Source organism: Bos taurus, chromosome 4, assembly GCF_002263795.3.
Source record: "Bos taurus isolate L1 Dominette 01449 registration number 42190680 breed Hereford chromosome 4, ARS-UCD2.0, whole genome shotgun sequence".
Lineage (NCBI taxonomy): Eukaryota > Metazoa > Chordata > Mammalia > Artiodactyla > Bovidae > Bos > Bos taurus.
This window is the reverse complement of record NC_037331.1, coordinates 17864325-17884072: the sequence shown is the minus strand read 5'-3', so window position 1 is coordinate 17884072 and position 19748 is coordinate 17864325. Positions and strand designations below refer to the sequence as shown.

General features: G+C 37.9%; 1 long non-coding RNA gene across 2 annotated transcripts in view; it reads right to left on the bottom strand.

Moving 5' to 3' along the window:
• Positions 1-16502, bottom strand: part of LOC132345068 (uncharacterized) — a 56226-nt gene extending 39724 nt beyond the window's left edge. Inside the window, exon 1 of one of the 2 annotated variants that reach the window (XR_009494170.1) lies at positions 16214-16502. This is a non-coding gene — a long non-coding RNA (uncharacterized lncRNA). The remainder of the gene's footprint in view (positions 1-16213) is intronic. The other variant, XR_009494169.1, reaches the window with a different exon arrangement.
• Between the last annotated feature and the right edge of the window lie 3246 nt (positions 16503-19748).

The following is a 19748-nucleotide window of genomic DNA, read 5'->3' as shown; positions in this document are numbered from 1 at the left end:
TTTGCTGATCAGCATCCAGCACAAGTTGAAACAACATAAAAACCAAACCATAGATAACCAACAAATACTTAATATATAGCACAGGGAACTATGCTTAATATTCTGTAATAAATGAGAAAAAAATTGAAAAAGTATAGATATATGTATATGTATAACTGAATCACTTAGTTGCATGCATGAAATTAACATAATATTGTTAATCAACTATACACCAAATTAAAAATGTTTGAAAACCAAAATATAAAATACTAACAAATTTATGTTAAACACATATAACAAAAAAGAAAATGTATAATATTACAAATATACACCTGCAATCCTTCATAGAACAAAGTCATGTAAATAAATAGAAAAATTACAAAGATCATTATAAATGGGCAGTTAATCATAAAATGATTTATCAAAGATATGAAAGATCAATAATTATAAGAAAAATGCATTGTTCTAGTTATGATTAGACAACTATATATTAAAGTAACAAAGTTTTCTTCTTCACCAGCAAGTCTTTGAAACTATTTTTAAAAATGTGTAAGTTAATTAAATTAGTTAATTAAATTTAGCAACCATAGTTGATGAAAATCTAAGACACTTCACAAAAGAATTTTTCTTTTGCATAATAAAAGACTTCTTAATTCAAAAGTGTACACAATATTAAAATGTTAAAGAACAGACACAGTTATAAATGTGAGGTAGATAAATGCAATCTTCATTTTTATTTAACATTTCTCTGAATTTTCATACCAGTATCTATAACACATAAAACAAAATTAAGAAACAATCTACTAGAAATAAAGAGAAAAAAGATCATTACATCTGCTATTATGCTTATGTGTCTAGATAATATAAGCAACCCTATGAAATATGCTTAAAATTAATGTGAGAAGGATAATGTTCTTGGAACAAATAAAAGAGCAAAAATAAATAGCTTTACCATATGCTTGAAAGTCTTTAAGATTTCTATTCACAGTACTAACAGAACAAATGAGAACCAATAAAAAGTAGCTTTATGCTGAGAATGAGAAGATTTACTGAAAACTGAAAAGAAGATTGTAATGAATGAATAACTTGTTCTGAATGAACAGATTAAATGTGGTTTTCCCCACTTTCATTTAATTTTAGAGATTGCTATCAGATACATTTTGTGTATTTCAGACAGGAGGCTTGGTCTCAATTAAAATAATTTTAAAGTGAGGAATGTAAAAATCTATTTAAAGAAAGAATGGAAACACTTCAGTTCAGTTCAGTCACTCAGTCGGGTCCGACTCTGCGAGAACATGGACTGCAGTATGCCAGGCTTCCCTGTACATCACCAACTCCCTAAGCTTATTCAAACTCATGTCCATCAAGTCAGTGATGCCATCCAACCACCTCATCCTCTGTCTGCCCCTTCTCCTCCCACCTTCAATCTTTCTCAGAATCAGGAATAAAATAGGATAAATTCCAGTAGTTCTTTAAACCATATGGGCATGAAGTAAGCTTCAAAGAATAAGCAGATGGGAAGTAAATTTTAATATACATACAAAATATATATTATAAAGGAATTTACAAAGCTTGAAATTGAGAAATTTGGTTATTAACTTAAAAATAAAATGTATCAAAAGATGTTAAATAGACGATATCTAAGAACAATTCATTGATTTCAATATGAAGAACACTAACAAATGAAGTAAAATGTAGCATAAATAAAAAGGATCAATATACTCAACTACATAATACTTTTAAAGTATCATATAAAATAGTAAGAACTTTATGTTGAACATGTACAGCAAAAAAGAAAACATGTAATATTAAAGATTTATGCCTATTAACCTTAATATACAGAGTCAAGGAAGTAAGTAGAAAAATCACTAGGATCATTTTAAATGGGCAGTTAATCATAAAATGATTTATCAAAGATATGAGAGATTAATAATTATAAGAAAAATGCACTGTTTTCATTATGATTAGAAGACTAAGAATAGCAAGGAGAGATAAGAAAGGCTTCCTCAGTGATCAAGGCAAAGAAATAGAGGAAAACAATAGAATGGGAAACCTTAGAGATCTCTTCAAGAAAATTAGAGATACCAAGGGAACATTTCATGCAAGGATGAGCAAAATAAAAGACAGAAACAGTAAGGACCTAATAGAAGCAGAGGATATTAAGAAGAGGTGGCAAGAACTATACCAAAAAGATCATCATGTCTCAGGTCACCACAATGGTGTGATGACTCACCTAAAGCCAGACATCCAGGAATGTGAAGCCAAGTGGACCTTAGGAAGCTCACTATGAACAAAGCTAGTGGAGGTGATGGAATTCCAGTTTAGCTATTCTAAATTCTAAAAGATGATGCTGTGAAAGTGCCGCACTCAATATGCCAACAAATTTGCAAAACTCAGCAGTAGCCACAGGACTGGAAAAGGTCAGTTTTTATTCCAATCCCAAAGAAAGGTAATGCCAAAGAATGCTCAAACTACCGCACAATTGCACTCATCTCACATGCTAGTAAAGTCATGCTTAAAATTCTCCAAGCCAGGCTTCAGCAATACATGAACCACGAACTTCCAGGTGTCCAAGCTAGTCTTAGAAAAGGCGGAGGAACCAGAGATCAAATTTATCCAACATCCACTGGATAATCGAAAAAATAAGAGTTCCAGAAAAACATCTATTTCTGCTTTATTGACTATGCCAAAGCCTTTGACTGTGTGGATCACAACAAACTGTGGAAAATTCTTCAGGAGATGGGATTACCAGACCACCTGACCTGCCTCTTGAGAAACCTATATGCAGGTCAGGAAGCAACAGTTAGAACTGGACATGGAACAACAGACTGGTTCCACATAGGAAAAGGAGTATGTCAAGGCTGTATATTGTCACCCTGCTTATTTAACTTCTATGCAGAGTACATCATGAGAAACGCTGGGCTGGAAGAAGCACAAGCTGGAATCAAGATTGTCGGGAGAAATATCAATAACCTCAGATATGCAGATGACACCACCCTTATGGCAGAAAGTGAAGAAGAACTGAAAGGCTTCTTGATGAAAGTGAAAGAGGAGAGTGAAAAGTTGGCTTAAAGTTCAACATTCAGAAAACGAAGATCATGGCATCTGGTCCCATCAATTCATTGGAAATAGATGGGGAAACAGTGGAAACAGTGTCAACCTTTATTTTTTGGGTCTCCAATATCACTGCAGATGGTGACTGCAGCCATGAAATTAAAAGACGCTTACTCCTTGGAAGGAAAGTTATGACCAACCTAGATAGCATATTCAAAAGCAGAGACATTACTTTGCCAACAAAGGTCCATCTAGTCAAGGCTATGGTTTTTCCTGTGGTCATGTATGGATGTGAGAGTTGGACTGTGAAGAAAGCTGAGCGCTGAAAAATTGATGCTTTTGAACTATGGTGTTGGAGAAGACTCTTGAGAGTCCCTTGGACTGCAAGGAGATCCAACCAGTCCATTCTAAAGGAGATCAGTCCTGGGTGTTCACTGGAAGGACTGATGCTAAAGCTGAAACTCCAATACTTTGGCCACCTCATGCAAACAGTTGACTCATTGGAAAAGACTCTGATGCTGGGAGGGATTGGGGTCAGGACAAAAAGGGGACAACAGAGGATGAGATGGCTGGATGGCATTACCAACTCGATGGACATGAATTTGGGTGAACTCTGGGAGTTGGTGATGGACAGGGAGGCCTGGCGTGCTGCGGTTCATGGGGTCACAAAGAGTCGGACATGACTGAGTGACTGAACTGAACTGAACTGACCTGCCTCCTGAGAATTCTGTATGCAGGTCAAGAAGCAAAAGTTAGAACTGGACATTGAACAACAGACTGGTTCCAAATAGGGAAAGGAGTTCATCAAGGGTATATATTGTCACCCTGCCTATTTAACATATATGGACAGTACATCATGAGAAAGGCTAGGCTGGATGAGCTGGAATCAAGATTGCTGGGAGAAGTATCAATAACCTCAGATATACAGATGACACCACCCTTATGGCAGAAAGTGAAGAAGAACTAAAGAGCCTCTTGATGAAAGTGAAAGAAAAGAGTGAAAGGTTGGTGTAAAAGTCAACGTTCAGAAAACTAAGATCTTGGCATCCAGTCCCATCACTTCATGGTAAATAGATGGGGAAACAGTGTAAACAGTGACAGACTTTATTTTGGGGGCTCCAAAATCACTGCAGATGGTGACTGCAGCCATGAAATTAAAAGACACTTGCTCCTTGGAAGAAAAGTTATGACCAACATATTAAAAACAGAGACATTACTTTGCCTACAAAGGTCCATCTAGTCAAAGGTTTGGTTTTTCCAGCAGTCATGTATGCATGTGATAGTTGAACTATAAAGAAGGCTGAGAGCCAAAGAATTTATGCTTTTGAACTGTGATGTTGGACAAGACTCTTGAGAGTCCTTTGGGCAGCAAGGAGATCCAACAAGCCCATCCTAAAGGAGATCAGTCCTGAGTGTTCATTGGAAGGACTGATGTTGAAGATGAAATTTTAATACTTAGGCCTCCTGATTCAAATAACTGACTCATTGGAAAAGACCCTGATGCTGGGAATGATTGAAGGCAAGAGGAGAAGAAAATGACAGAGGCTGAGATGGTTGGATGGTATCACCGACTCAGTGGACATGAGCTTGAATAAACTCTGGGAGTTGGTGATGGACAGGGAAGCCTGACATGCTGCGGTCCATGGGGTTGCAAAGAGTCAGACACAACTGAGCAACTGAACTGAACCGAGAATGTTATGATTTAAAAGAACAAAGTTTTCTTCTTCACCAGCCAGTCTGTGAAACTGTTTTAAAAAATGTATGTGTTAGTTGCTCTGTCATTTCTGACTCCTTGTGACACCATGAACTTTAGCCCACTAGGCTACACTGACCATGGGATTCTCCAGGCAAGAATACTGGAGTGGGTTGCCATTTCCTTCTCCAGTGGATCTTCCTGACCCAGGGATCAAAGCCAAGTCTACCTCACTCCAGGCAGATTCTTAACCAATTGAGCCACCAGGCTGATAACCGATTTTAATGAAGTTTTTAAGAATTAAAAATTGCATATACTCCTGTTCAGTTCAGTTCAGTCACTCAGTCGTGTCCGACTCTGCAACCCCATGAATTGGAGCACGCCAGGCCTCCCTGTCCATTACCAACTCCCGGAGTTTACTCAAACTCATGTCCATTGAGTCTGTGATGCCATCCAGCTATCTCATCCTCTATTGTCCCCTTCTCTTCCTGCCCCAATCCCTCCCAGCATCAGAGTCTTTTCCAATGAGTCAACTCTTCGCATGAGGTGGCCAAAGTACTGGAGTTTCAGCTTTAGCATCATTCCTTCCAAAGAACACCCAGGACCGATCTCCTGTAGGGAGTATATATAACACATTTCTGGACAGCAATCCAGCAATATCTGCCAAAAGCCTTGTTTCCACCTATTAAGTCTATACCTACACATCTTGTTTTGTTTATCATAGTCACAATATCAAAGCAAAGTAAGATCCAAAATATCAAGAATAACTATGTCTTTATATCGGATTTTTATATTCTGCTTTTTAGCTTTCAAATTCTCCACAATAGATTTTTTTTTTTACCTAGGGAAAATCAATGTAAATATCTTGCAAATCTTACTATTATATGAAGCCACAGAATAGAGAAAATAGATGTGATATATATTTTTGGTCACCTGCTAATAAAGGTAGTATAATAATAACTTGTTCAAATAACTGTTGTGAGAAAATTAAAGATACAAAGGATAAAGGAAGGCAGTCTGGGGAAAATACTTTCAATGAATAAGTTGACAAGAGAATAGTATAAAGAATATTTGCTGCTGCTGCTGCTAAGTTGCTTCAGCCATGTCCAACTCTGTGCGACCCCACAGATGGCAGCCCACCAGGCTCCCCTGTCCCTGGGATTCTCCAGCCAAGAACACTGGAGTGGGTTGCCATTGCCTTCTCCAATAGAGAATATTTAAATAACTTGTAAAAGAAAAAACTAGTATGAAAAAATCTTTAAATAAAAATAGTGAAATGATATGCACAATTCATTCAAGAGTATAAAAATTTTTAAAATCATTAAAAAAAGGCTGCTCAATCTTACAAACAATTATAGAAATAAAAATTAACATGAGAATTCTATGTTACACTTATCAAGTTGGCAAATATTATAAAATGTCTGATATTATCAATATTAGAAACAGTTTGTGGCAGTCGGAACTTTCTTACCCTGCCAGTCACTAGTAAAATATCCAATAATATTGAAAGGCTATACCTTATAGAGACTATGAATTCTATCCAATAAAAATGCAGACCCTTAGACATTTATTCAAGTATATAATTCCAGTTCCTTATGGTAATGGTTCCAAACTGGATACCACCCAATGTCTATCAAGAACAGAACGAATAAATTTTGTTATAGTGTATAGCTGGACTCAAAACTATTGAATGAAAAGTGAGAACTAGAGGAGAATGTATAAATTACCAAGGCTTGTAAGACATTCAGTAATACTGGATGCATGGCTATCTACTTATAAATCAGTCTATTCATCTATCTATCTATCATCTATCTATAATTTAAGGATTCATGAAGCAAAAGTAATAAACACTTACAGAAATTATATAAACAATGTATAAATGTAAAAAATGGTGATTAAATTCAGCAAGGAATTATGGTACTATGAACAGAATATGAATTGAAAAGGTAAGCTGGAATCACCAACCTTAACATGTTGTTTCTTTAAAAATGGTTCAAAGCAAATGTAGTAACATGCTGCGGTTTGACAAAGCTGGGTGTTGATTTGAAAATGTTAATTTTTTACTATATACATTTTCTATACTATTGCTTTTATGAATGAAAATAAAGGAAATATCCTAGTGAGCTAACATGACCTGAATACGACAGTATAATACCTAACCATGTCACATCATGGCTTCTGGAGACCAGGATGAAGTAAATCCCACAGAACTCTATGAGATTATTAAAAAATTTTAATCTCATCTAATTTGACAATCTGGATGTTAATGATAGGTATTGGGGAAACATATTTTGTGAAGAGTTTGGCTCTTAAGGAAAATTGTTTATGAGGAGATCTCTTAAGTTAGCCAACCATTCTTTCAACCAACTAGACTTCTGTTCATTTTCAGAGGACTGAACAAGTGCAGGAGCATCAGAAGTAGGTTGAAAGTCAATATGTTGACTCACTTTAGTTGAAATCCTTCTTTTATTATTTAAATAAGTTATGATGTTGCTTTTTGTATTCAAGGGGCTGTCATAAGCAATGTGTATGCTTTATAACTTTTAATATTCAATCATTCTATGAAGGACACATACTGTTATCTTTGTTTTATAAGTGAGAAAACTTTCCTTTAGAGAAATTAAAAGTATATGTCTTATGTTACACTTCTACTAAGCAGTCTACATAATATTCAAAACTAGGAAGTCTGACTCTAAAATCCGTTGTTCTTACCAAACATAACATAGTGTCTCAGCCCGAAATATATTATACTTCTGGTGGTGTTCTTTAGTTACTAAGTCATTTCCAACTCTTCTGTGACCCCATGGACTTTAGTCCCCCAGGCTCTTCTGTCCACAGGATTCCCTTATAAGGGTAATAAAACAGGTAAGAGACAAGGAGAAACTAGACTATTGCTTGTGTGTGTGAGAGAGAGAGAGAGAGAGGGAGAGAGAAAATACAACCATTATGATTAAACTGATAGTATTTACGTTAACTTAACCCTTATTTTTGTTACAATTTCATCAGATTTCAAATTCTGGGATATTTCCTTTTTATTGTTATCTACTCATATTATTCCTATTGCTGATCGGAGGATAGAGAGTGATGAAGCTCATCTTTGCCAATGCTGTTACCTAGTTGATATGCATAAACCATAAACGACTCACATCACAGCTGAGGGATATGGGAGTAACAGGGAATTGATTCCAAGGGAAAGTTACAAAATTATTTTCATAATTCAGTCCCAAAATTCCAGTAATGGGTCAACTAAAAGAAATGCAAAAAAGCAAAATGGCTGTCTGGGAAGGCCTTACAAATAGCTGTGAAAAGAAGATAAGCAAAAAACAAAGGAGAAAAGGAATGATACAAGCATCTGAATGCAGAGTTTCAAAGAATAGCAAGAAGAAAGAAATAAGAAAGCCTTCCTCAGCGATCAATGCAAAGAAATAGAGGAAAACAACAGAATGGGAAAGATTAGAGATCTCTTCAAGAGAATTAGAGATACCAAGGGAACAATTCAGGCAAAGATGGGCTCAATAAAGGACAGAAATGGTATGGATCTAACAGAAGCAGAAGATATTAAGAAGAGGTGGCAAGAATACACAGAAGAACTGTACAAAAAAGATCTTCACGACAAGATAATCATGATGGTGTGATCACTCAGCTAGAGCCAGACATCCTGGAATGTGAAGTCAAGTGGGCCTTAGAAAGCATCACTACGAACAAAGCTAGCGGAAGTGATGGAATTCCAGTTGAGCTATTTCAAATCCTGAAAGATGATGCTGTGAAAGTGCTACACTCAATATGCCAGAAAATTTGGAAAACTCATCAGTGGCGAAAGGACTGGAAAAAGTCCATTTTCATTCCAATCCCAAAGAAAGGCAATGCCAAAGAATTCTCAAACTACCCCCCAGTTGCACTCATCTCACATGCTAGTAAAGTACAGCTCAAAATGCTCCAAGCCAGGCTTCAGCAATATGTGAACCGTGAACTTCCAGATGTTCAAGCTGGTTTTAGAAAAGGCAGAGGAACCAGAGATCAAATTGCCAACATCCGCTGGATATTGAAAAAACAAAAGAGTTCCAGAAAAACATCTATTTCTGCTTTACTGACTATGCCAAAGCTTTTGACTATCTGGATCATAATAAACTGTGGAAAATTCTTAAAGGGATGGGAATACCAGACCACCTGACCTGCCTCTTGAGAAACCTATATGCAGGTTAGGAAGCAACAGCTAGAACTGGACATGGAACAACAGACTGGTTCCAAATAGGAAAAGGAGTATGTCAAGGCTGTATACTGTCACCTTGCTTATTTAACTTATATGCAGAGTACATCATGAGGAACGCTGGGCTGGAAGAAGCACACGCTGGAATCAAGATTGTCGGGAGAAATCTCAATAACCTCAGATATGCAGATGACACCACCCTTATGGAAGAAAGTGAAGAGGAACTAAAAAGCCTCTTGATTAAAGTGAAAGAGGAGGGTGAAAAAGTTGGCTTAAATCTCAACATTCAGAAAACGAAGATCATGGCATCTGGTCCCATCACTTCATGGGAGATAGATGGGGAAACAGTGGAAACAGTGTCAGACTTTATTTCTTGGGGCTCCAAAATCACTGCAGATGGTGACTGCAGCCATGAAATTAAAAGACACTTACTCCTTGAAAGGAAAGTTATGACCAACCTAGATAGCATATTGAAAAGCAGAGACATTACTTTGCCTATGAAGGTCTGTCTAGTCAAGGCTATGGTTTTTCCAGTAGTCATGTATGGATGTGAGAGTTGGACTGTGAAGAAAGTTGAGTGCCAAAGAATTGATGCTTTTGAACTGTGGTGTTGAAGAAGACTCTTGAGAGTCCCTTGGACTGCAAGGAGATCCAGTCCATTCTGAAGGAGATCAGCCCTGGGATTTCTTTGGAAGGAATGATGCTAAAGCTGAAACTCCAGTACTTGGCCACCTCATGCGAAGAGCTGACTCATTGGAAAAAACTCTGATGCTGGGAGGGATTGGGGGCAGGAGGAAAAGGGGATGACAGAGGATGAGATGGCTGGATGGCATCACCGACTCGATGGACGTGAGTTTGAGTGAACTCCGGGAGATGGTGATGGACAGGGAGGTCTGGTGTGCTGCGATTCATGGGGTTGCAAAGAGTTGGACATGACTGAGCAACTGACTGAACTGAACCCATTAACAAAAGAGAATATTGGCCATTCTGATAGAACAGTGCATTGTCTTTTGAAACATGACATGAGAAATACTTTACAATATGGTGACATAGTGGTAAAGAATCCGCCTGCCAATTCAGGAAACTCAAGAGATGCAAGTTTGATTCCTGGTTCAGGAAGGTCTCCTGGAGGAGGAAATGTCAATTGCTCCAGTATTCTTTCCTGGGAAACCCCATGGGCAGAGGAGCCTGGAGGGCTAGAGTCCATGTGTTTGCATAGAGTTGGGCACGACTGAGCACACATGCACAAATAAACACACAAATAAAGACACAGAGATAAAAAAATTCTCACTCTATTACCAGAGATGTTTTTGGCAGCCTTAGACTTTATAGTTCCAATTTGCCCACTGACCTAACACCACAGAGCAAAGAGTAAGACATTCACAAAGTGAAATGGCTCATTAAGCACTCACATAGTCCCTTGGCAGTGTTAAAATCTTGTCATTTACTATGTCATTGCCAAGTGTTTCCCTTATTGGCAAGGAGTGCCATAGAGAATGGGCCCAGTGGAAAGGAGTGTGTGGACAGTCCTGCGTCATTAACTTCAGCCAGCATCGGTTCATCATATAAATGTGGCCCTATCTAAACAGTAAAATTCATAACATAATGTATTTCTTCTCTATCTAGAGTGGAACAAAGTGAAACAATGACTTAAGGAGCAAACACCCAAAATCCTTGGTACATCAGTGTTCTTCTTTTTTTTGTTTTTTAACAAATAAAGTAAAAGAAAAAAGAAAATGGAAATGCCAAGGAAGATTCAGTTAGGCTTTTGTAGACTATCGTAGGAAGCAAAAATTTTCTAATTACTTAATTCTACAAGAGGAAGAATCTTACTAGCTGAAAAGCACAAGAATGTATTTGTAAGTGAAGGATAAGATTAACAAAGATTGATCTAAAAAATGTAACTTTCTGAGAAGTTAGATATGCTGGACATATAATTTAGGAGTTCTGTAGTGAAATGGAGAACTGCTGCTTTCTGCAAAAAAAAGACATTTCCAGAAATTCTGTAAAAATGATTGCCAATAAAATTGCATTAAAATGTCCCTTTGAATTTTAAGTTCTTAAAATAATCTTGGTACATTTTTCAGGATATGTTACATTACCTAAATTTTTATGATCATAACAAGATCAAAGACTTACATAGTTTACTATATAGAAGTTATTATGCTATATAACTCAGAAATATTCGAGGAGAGGAAACTAAGAAAGAGAGATAGAAGCAATTTGTTCAAAGTTACCATGTTAAAATAATGCTAGGAGAATCCAAATCAAATATCTACCCCCATCTACTAATTCAGAGATCAGTGAAAGTTTCCATAGTGAAAATGAAAGTGTTAGTTGCTCAGTTGTGTCTGACTCTTTGTGACCTCATGGACTGCAGCTCACCAGGCTCCTCTGCCCATGAGATTTTCCAGACAGGGATACTGGAGTGGTTTGCCATTTCCTTCTGCAGGGAATCATCCTGACCCAGGGAATGAACCCAGGACTCCTGCACTGCAGGCAGATTCTTTACCTACTGAGCTACCTGGAAATTAAGTAGCTACAAAGTTCACTGCTGTCGTTACTTAACTCTGCCAGTCTTTACAGCATGAAACCTGACATAGGAATTGTGTAAACAAATGGTCATGACTGTATTCCAATAAAAATTTATTTACAAACTTAGGGATAAGCCAGATGGACTGCTGTTTAGGGACCCCTGTCCACTTAGTGATACTTCCTCAGTCTCTGATTCAGACAACATCACTGTTATCATTCTCATCAGAAAATATTTCTAAGTGTTTATTATTAGAAGTGTATTAACCTCAGACTTCTTGTTACTATTTCTTTCTCATTATTTCCCTTTAAAAAGAACAGACCAGCAATACTATCTTTGTGGTAATTATCTTTCAAGTGTCTTACTTCAATCTGGAAAACTATGGCAATTTAAATAAATAATTAAGTGATAATATCTACTTTAGGAGCGATTTAACAGCCATCATTGTCAAAACAAGTATAATCACTTCAGTGTCACTAGATTTATCTCAATGACTTATAAAACCTTGACATAATCATAGCAAATCCCTCAAAAATTTCCCTGATATAACCTGCCATTTTGATGATTTTTTTGTGAGATATAAACAGTGATTTAGTATTCCTCTGAACATGATGATATAACATGATATATCATGCTTCCCTGATAGCTCAGTTGGTAAAGAATCTACCTGCAATGCAGGAGACCCCTGTTCAATTGCTGGATCACGAAGATCTGCTGGAGAAGGAATAGGGTACCCACTCTAGTATTCTTGGGCTCCCCTTGTAGCTCAGCTGGTAAAGAATCCACTTACAATGAATAAGACCTGGGTTCAATCCCTGGGTTGGGAAGATCCCCTAGAGAAGGGAAAGGCTACCCGCTCCAGTATTTGGGCCTGGAGAATTTCATGGACTGCATAGTCCATGGGGCAGCAAACAGTGGGACACGACTGAGTGACTTTCACTTTACTAAGTTCAGGTGGAACCAGATATCACTATGACAAAACAGGATTAGAAGAGAAAAGGAAAAAAAAGTAAAGTCTGCCACTGTGCTTCCCTGGTGGCTCAGCTGGTAAAAAATCCGCCTACAATGTGGAAGAACTGGGTTTGACCCCTGGATTGGGAAGACTCCCTGAAGAAGGGAAAGGCTACCCACTCTAGTATTCTGGCCTAGAAAATCCATGGACTATTGCGTGGGGTTGCAAAGAGCTGGACACGACTGAGCGACTTTCACTTCCCTCTACTTCTCCTGAACATGATGGGAGAACATAAGATTTAGGAGCACCCTTGATGGTTCACGAGGAAAAGAATCTGCCTGCAACTCAGCAGATGCAGGAGTCACTGCACTTTCTATCCCTAGGTCTGGAAGATGTCATGGAGAAGGAAATGGTTACCTACTCCAGTATTCTTGCCTGAAAAATCCCATGGACAGAGGAGCCTGGCAGGCTACGGTCCAATGGGTCTCAAAGAGTCAGACAGGACTGAGTGACTAAGCATAGTACAGAACATGATGGCAGAACATAAGATTTAGATGCAAAATTTAAATTGGACTTTGCAAGCAATAGAGGAAGAGCCATGGAATCAGTCTTCACTGTGTTTATTTGGATTTCCTGTGGTAGAAGAAGAACAAAAGGCCATTTCTTCTGTACTGGGGTTTCCAGCAGTTCAAAGAATGAGCCTTTTGCCTGACGGAATCAGAGATGCTCAGCAGTGGCAGAATTTCTAAATTTCAAAAATGCTAAGTTTCTTTTCATTTACAGGAGGGAAGAGATGGTGCTTACTGTATAAAGAAAAAAGTTTTAAAGACCATGATATTCATTATGGGAATTTCTCTCCATTGAATAAATTATCTTTAAAAACCACATTTTTGTGTTATTCCAAGTAGTTTTTTGAGAATTTCACTATTTATATTCAGGGCATATACTAGGTTAGTGGCATCTAAATGATTATGTTACCAGTGACAACTGAGACAAATGCTCTAAGTTTTTTTTTTTTTTAATTTTATAAATTATTTCAAATTAAACATCTCATTCAAAAATGAATGTATATAAAGCATGATCATGATAATTATAATAGTAAGATTAGAAAAACACCTCATACCATTGTCCGCTTTTGTAACAGACTATTGCCAAGGTATTTAAAACTTTCTGATTATTCCTTTCTGAAGACATCTCTCTCTACCCCCTGCCAGAGCAACCACTAAACTGAAGATTTTCTTTATCACTGTCTTGCTTTTCTTCATAGTAGTGGTTCTCAATCTTGGCTGCACATTGAAATTACCTGGGGAGATTTGAAAAGTACTAATGCCTGGGATTCACCCTCAGAGCCTCTGATTTTATAGGTCTAGCCTTCATATTCTGTGGCCAGCTGATAGGATAATGTAATTTTCCACATAAAGCCTTAGTTCATGAAAACTGTAGGTAAGGCATGGACAGCATTTTAAGATTCTCTTACTTGACTTTCCTCAGATTCCATTATGGGAAAAAAAAAATGCTGAGTCCATGTTACTGAAAGTGGGGATCCAGTTGCTTGCCATTCTAAAGCCAGTAAAGAGGCGGCTGCTGCTGCTGCTAAGTCGCTTCAGTCGTGTCCGACTCTGTGTGACCCCAGAGATGGCAGCCCCGAGGCTCCCCTGTCCCTGGGATTCTTCAGGCAAGAACACTGGAGTGGGTTGCCATTTCCTTCTCCCGTGCCTGAAAGGGAAAAGTGGAAGTGAAGTCCCTCAGTCGTGTCCGACTCTTAGTGACCCCATGGACTGCAGCCTACTGGGCTCCTCTGTCCATGGGATTTTCCAGGCAAGAGTACTGGAGTGGGGTGTCATTGCCTTCTCCGAATAAAGAGGCTAGGGTGGTGGAAAGCAAAATTTGCTTTATTTAGGAGACCAGCAACGTGTGGTGGTGGGGGTTGGGGGGAGGGTAGCACTTGTCCAAAGGTCGACTCCTGTCCCTCCCAACAAGCAGCAGGCAGGAGCTTTATAGGTGAAGAGAGGTGGCTATATGCAAAATAAGCACAGCCTGCGCAGACAGCCATCTTGAAATTAGTCATGCACTGGTCTGATCAGCATCATCTTGATTGTTTTAAGTATGTTTAGTCTTTTTGACCTCCTGAACCTGAAGGTCAAAAATATGGCTTGAAGTAAAGCAATAGCTTTCCCGTCAGTTCAGTTCAGTTGCTCAGTCATGTCCAACTCTTCGTGACCCCGTGGATTGCAGCACACCCGGCCTCCTTGTCCATTGCCAACCTCCAGAGTTTACTCAAACTCATGTCCATCATGTCATCACCATCATGGTCGGTGATGCCATCCAACCATCTCATGCTCTGTCATCCCCTTCTCCTGCCACTTTCAGTCTTTCCCAGCATCAGGGTCTTTTCAAATGAGTCAATTCTTCTCATCCATTAGAATTCTTTAAATTTCTTACCCAGTTCAGCAGTATGATCTAAAAGTTATCAAATGTTTTCCATATAATTTAACATACCAAATAATCCTAGTTATTTAATTTATTCTGAGATGCCTAGGGGCCTTTCAGGATACTCAATGTTATCTAGAGAATGAAACTTACAATCTATTATCAAAAGCAGTTCAATATTCCAGAAAAATTTTGTTCTTTTAACATAGAGAAAGAAAACCAAATTCCAGTCTAGTACCAGCTTAATATTAATTACAAAGTTCAATTACCAAATTAAATCCAATCTAAGCTTAATCATTCCTGACAATGTACAAAATTCTTTTCTCAAAATTTCATTTTCTTAAAAACCTTTTATCACTTTTTGTAGCCATATGATTTGTCCCATATTTTTTCCCATCCAGAAACAACCAGCTATGGAACAAAGTTATCATTTTTCCTCAACAAAATATATTTCCATTCTTTATACCTTGTCTCATCAACAACACATATCCTACTTGTTTTGTACACTGAAATGCTTTCCTTGTCATTTTTAGTAGCTTTAACTACATATTACAATTTTTAGAGATTAAAAGACCTTAACAAAATCAAGAAACAAGCAATTGGACTGTTATACCAGCATTTTCTATTGGCAAGCATAAGAACATATTCCATAACCTCTAAAAACATGTGTTTTTTTCTCATAGCACAATTTCTTTTTAATATGGTAAAAGATGTATATTTAATGAACCCAAACATCTTTTCAAGTTCTACTAGTAAACCCAAGACAAAAGTCTCAGGCAAAATGGGCTGTTTTGTATTTCAAGGACATGTTAAGTATCAGCTTCAAGATTTCTCCTAGGCATATTTTTGTTCTCTCAGGGTCAGAATTCTAAGAATAGTATTTTTCAAGCTGGTTTTCTCTAACTGCTTGCGCAGAAAGAAAGAGTTTTGGAATTTCAAAAGAGTTTAATTTTAACCAATTTTTTCCAGAGGCTAAAGAATACTGTTTCAAATATCCTTAAAAAGGTTGTCTTTCTTTTGCTTTAGTCATAATCTCATAGGTAAATTTTTTCTAATGAGTTGAACTTGAATTTCCCATTTTACAAAACACAACAAAGACACAATCATACACATGGAATATATACTCATACAACAGAAGACAGAATGGTCACACACCTTTTAATACTAAGTCCCAAACACCTCGCAAACACAAATATTCTGTGATGTCAAACACACATCAGAATCAATTGACAGAATACCCAAATAGCACTTCATGCCCACAGATGCTCCTCAAAGGCAGGCAAGCATCAGAACCAATTGACAAAATGCCCTGTTAAACGTCTTCTCTAAGGAGAAGTTTGCCCAGATGCACACCAGTGAACTTACTCAGTTTTGAAACTCAGCAGCTCATCCAGATGCATGTTTCCATTCCACCAATGACAAGTGTAAGTTGGCAGCCAGTGCTGTGCTTGGGACAAGCAAGGAGGATCACCAAAACAAATAGTTCTGGCAGCTGCTAGGAACATGCCCTCAGTGCCCATCTTGGGTCAGCTAGCCTCTAGCAGCAGGGCTCTTCAAGGCCATCCCATTACGTTGTTATGGCCAGAGGCACTACTTGGGAAAACCCTGGGGAGCCAGATATAAGGAGAGCACAGAAGCCCAACATTGGGTACTTAAAACTGTTACCAAAGTAGGGGTCCAGCTGTTCATCACTCTAAAGCCAATAAAGAGGCAAGGTTGGTGGAAAGGTAAGTTTGTTTTATTTAGGAGGCTGGACTCCTGTCCAAAGGCCAACTCTCCCAACTGACAATTAGTGGACAAGAGCTTTCATAGATAGAAGAACAGGGCTACCTTCAGAAACACAGCAACCTTCTCTGACAGTCATCTTGAAACTGGTCATGAGAAGATCTGATCAGTGTCATCTTGATTGTTTTATATAAAGTTAGTCTCTAGCTCCAGGGTCAGTTTTTCTCTTTTCTTTTATTTTTTTATATAAATTTATTTATTTTAATTGGAGGTTAATTACCTTACAATATTGTATTGGTTTTGCCATACATCAACATGACAGCTTATATTGTGGGTCAAGTCTGATATTCATGTAGTTAACTTCCTCTGCTTGGTGGGGGTTTTAGTATCTATAAGATGGCTCAAAATATAAGACTCAGGATATTAAGGATAGCCCTTGAGGAGGAACTAAAGGATCTTGATTTTGTTATAGTTGCTCAGTTGCTCAGTCATATCCAACTCTTTGCAACCCCATGGATTACAGCATGCCAGGCTTCCCTGTCTTTAACCATCTCCTGGAACCTGCTCAAACTCGTATCCATTGAGTTGGTGATACCATCCAACAATCTAATCCTCTGTCATCCCCTTCTCCTCCTACCCTCAATCTTTCCCAACATCAGAGTCTTTTCAAATGATGGCTCTTCACATTAGGTGGCCAAAGTATTGGAGTTTCAGCTTCAGCATCAGTCCTTCCAATCAAAATTCAGAACTGATTTCCTTTAGAGTGGTTGGATCTCCTCACAGTCCAAGGGACTCTCAAGAATCTTCTCTGACACCACAGTTCAAAAGCATCAATTCATTGGTGCTCAGCCTTCTTTTTGGTCCAACACTCACAACCATATATGACAACTGAAAAAACCACAGCTTTGATTAAATGGACCTTTGTTGGCAAAGTAATGTCTGTTTTTTAATATGTTGTCTAAGTTTGTTATTGCTTTTCTTCCAGGAAGCAAGCAAGCATCTTTTAATTTCATGGCTATAGTCACCATCTGCAGTGATTTTGGAACCCAAGAAAATAAAGTTTGTCACTGTTTCCATTGTTTCCCCATTTATTTGCCATGAAGTGAAAGGACCAGACACAATGATCTTCGTTTTTTGAATGTCAAGTTTTAAGCTAGCTTTTTCACTCTCATCTCTCACCTTAATCAAGAGGCTCTTTAGTTCCTCTTCGCATTCTGCTATAAGGGTGGTGTCATCGGCATATCTGAGGTTATTGATATTTCTCCTAGAAATCTTGATTCCAGTTTGTTCTTTATCCACCCTGGCATTTTGCATGATGTACTCTGCATATCAGTTAAATAAGCAAGGTGACAATATATAGCCTTAAAATACTCCTTTCCCAATTTGGAACCAGTCCATTGTTCCATGTATGGTTCTAACTGTTGCTTCTTGACCTGTATACAGGTTTCTCAGGAGGCAGGTAAGGTGTTCTGGTATTGCTGTCATTTTAAGAATTTTCCACAGTTTGTTGTGGTCCACACAGTCAAAGGTTTTAGCGTAGTCAATGAAGCAGGAGAGGATTTTTTTTTTTTCTGAAATTATCTTGCTTTTTCTATGATCTAAATGATGTTGGCAATTTGATCTCTGATTCCTCTGCCTTTTTGAAATCCAGCTTGAACATCTGGAAGTTCACAATTCACTTACTCTTAAAGCCTGGCATGGAGAATTTTGAGCATTACTTTGCTAGTGTATGACATGAGTGCAATTGTGTGGTAGTTTGAACATTCTTTGGCATTGCCTTTCTTTGGGATTGGAATAAAAACTGACCTTTTCCAGTCCTGTGGCCAGTGCTGACTTTTCCATATTTGCTGGCATATTGAGTGCAGCACTGTGACAGCATCGTCTTTTAGAATTTGAAATAGCTCAACTGGAATTCCATCACCTCCACTAGCTTTTTTCATGGTGAAGCTTCTTCCTAAGGCCCGCTTGACTTTGCACTCCAAGATGTCTGGCTCTAGGTGAGTGATCACACCATTGTGATTACCTGGGTCGTGAAGATCTTTTTTGTATAGTTGTGCGTATTCTTGCCATCTCTTCTTAATATCTTCTGCTTCTGTTAGGTCCATACCATTTCTGTCCTTAATAGTGCCCATCTTTGCATGAAATATTCCCTTGGTATCTCTAATTTTCTTGAAGAGATTTCTAGTCTTTCTCATTGTATTACTTAGTAGCTAAACTATTGTAATTTAATCTTATTGAACTGTTCCTTTGTTTTTGAATTTTCTCATATCTCTGGTTAAACTTATTCTTTGGCTAAAGTTTTTCCACTGAGAAAAGGTAGGCTGAGGACATGGGAGCGAAAGACCACAGGGTCCTGATTCATTTCAGTATTGCAGTCAGACCCACCCTCCTCCTCTTTCAAACGAGATTGCCTGCAAAATGTTGACCCTTATTTGTCCTCTCACTTCCCACTTCACTTCCAAATTTCTCATCACTTCCCATTATTTAGTTGTTATCAATATTGAGTATGGAGCATTTAGAAAACAGAAATTTGATTGGGAGAGCAGGCTGCTGTGGAGCAAAGTAGCTGTAAGCGAATTTGTAAGTAGGAGGAGACTAATTTATACAGGATTTTACAAGTCATGCTCAGAGGACTGGATAAACTCAGGCAGAAGAAAATCACAAAAGGACTATCAATGTCCACCAGGAATATATGTATAGCTGGGTTTATTTTTGTGACAGGAGGTAGAGGAACACTCATCATAGGAACAATGGTCATCTCAGCAGAAGGTGTTAGGAAAAGCCTGTAATACGGTTGGGATTTGAATAGGAAATTTGGGGGGTTAATGGAAATAGAAGTATATTTAGATTGTGTGCTGTCAGAAAGTTGTATGATTGGGTATCTCAATAAACCTTGTCATAAGGAAGCCAGACTAGAGCAAGAACAAAGCTGTCATTGGTTAAAGAACAGCAGTCTCTTGGTTTGGACCAAGATAGACCAGGCAAGAAATGAAGAGTAAGATGGATTAGAACCTCTTTGAGAGCAGGAGACATAGAGCTATTTAACATTACAAAGACTCTAATTTTAGGGTTTGCCTGAGAGACAATTGATGTTTTAATGTGATGTAGTAACAAGATCATTCATTAATTTATTCACAGGATTCAATAAAGTTTTCATTAAATACTGGCAATGTCA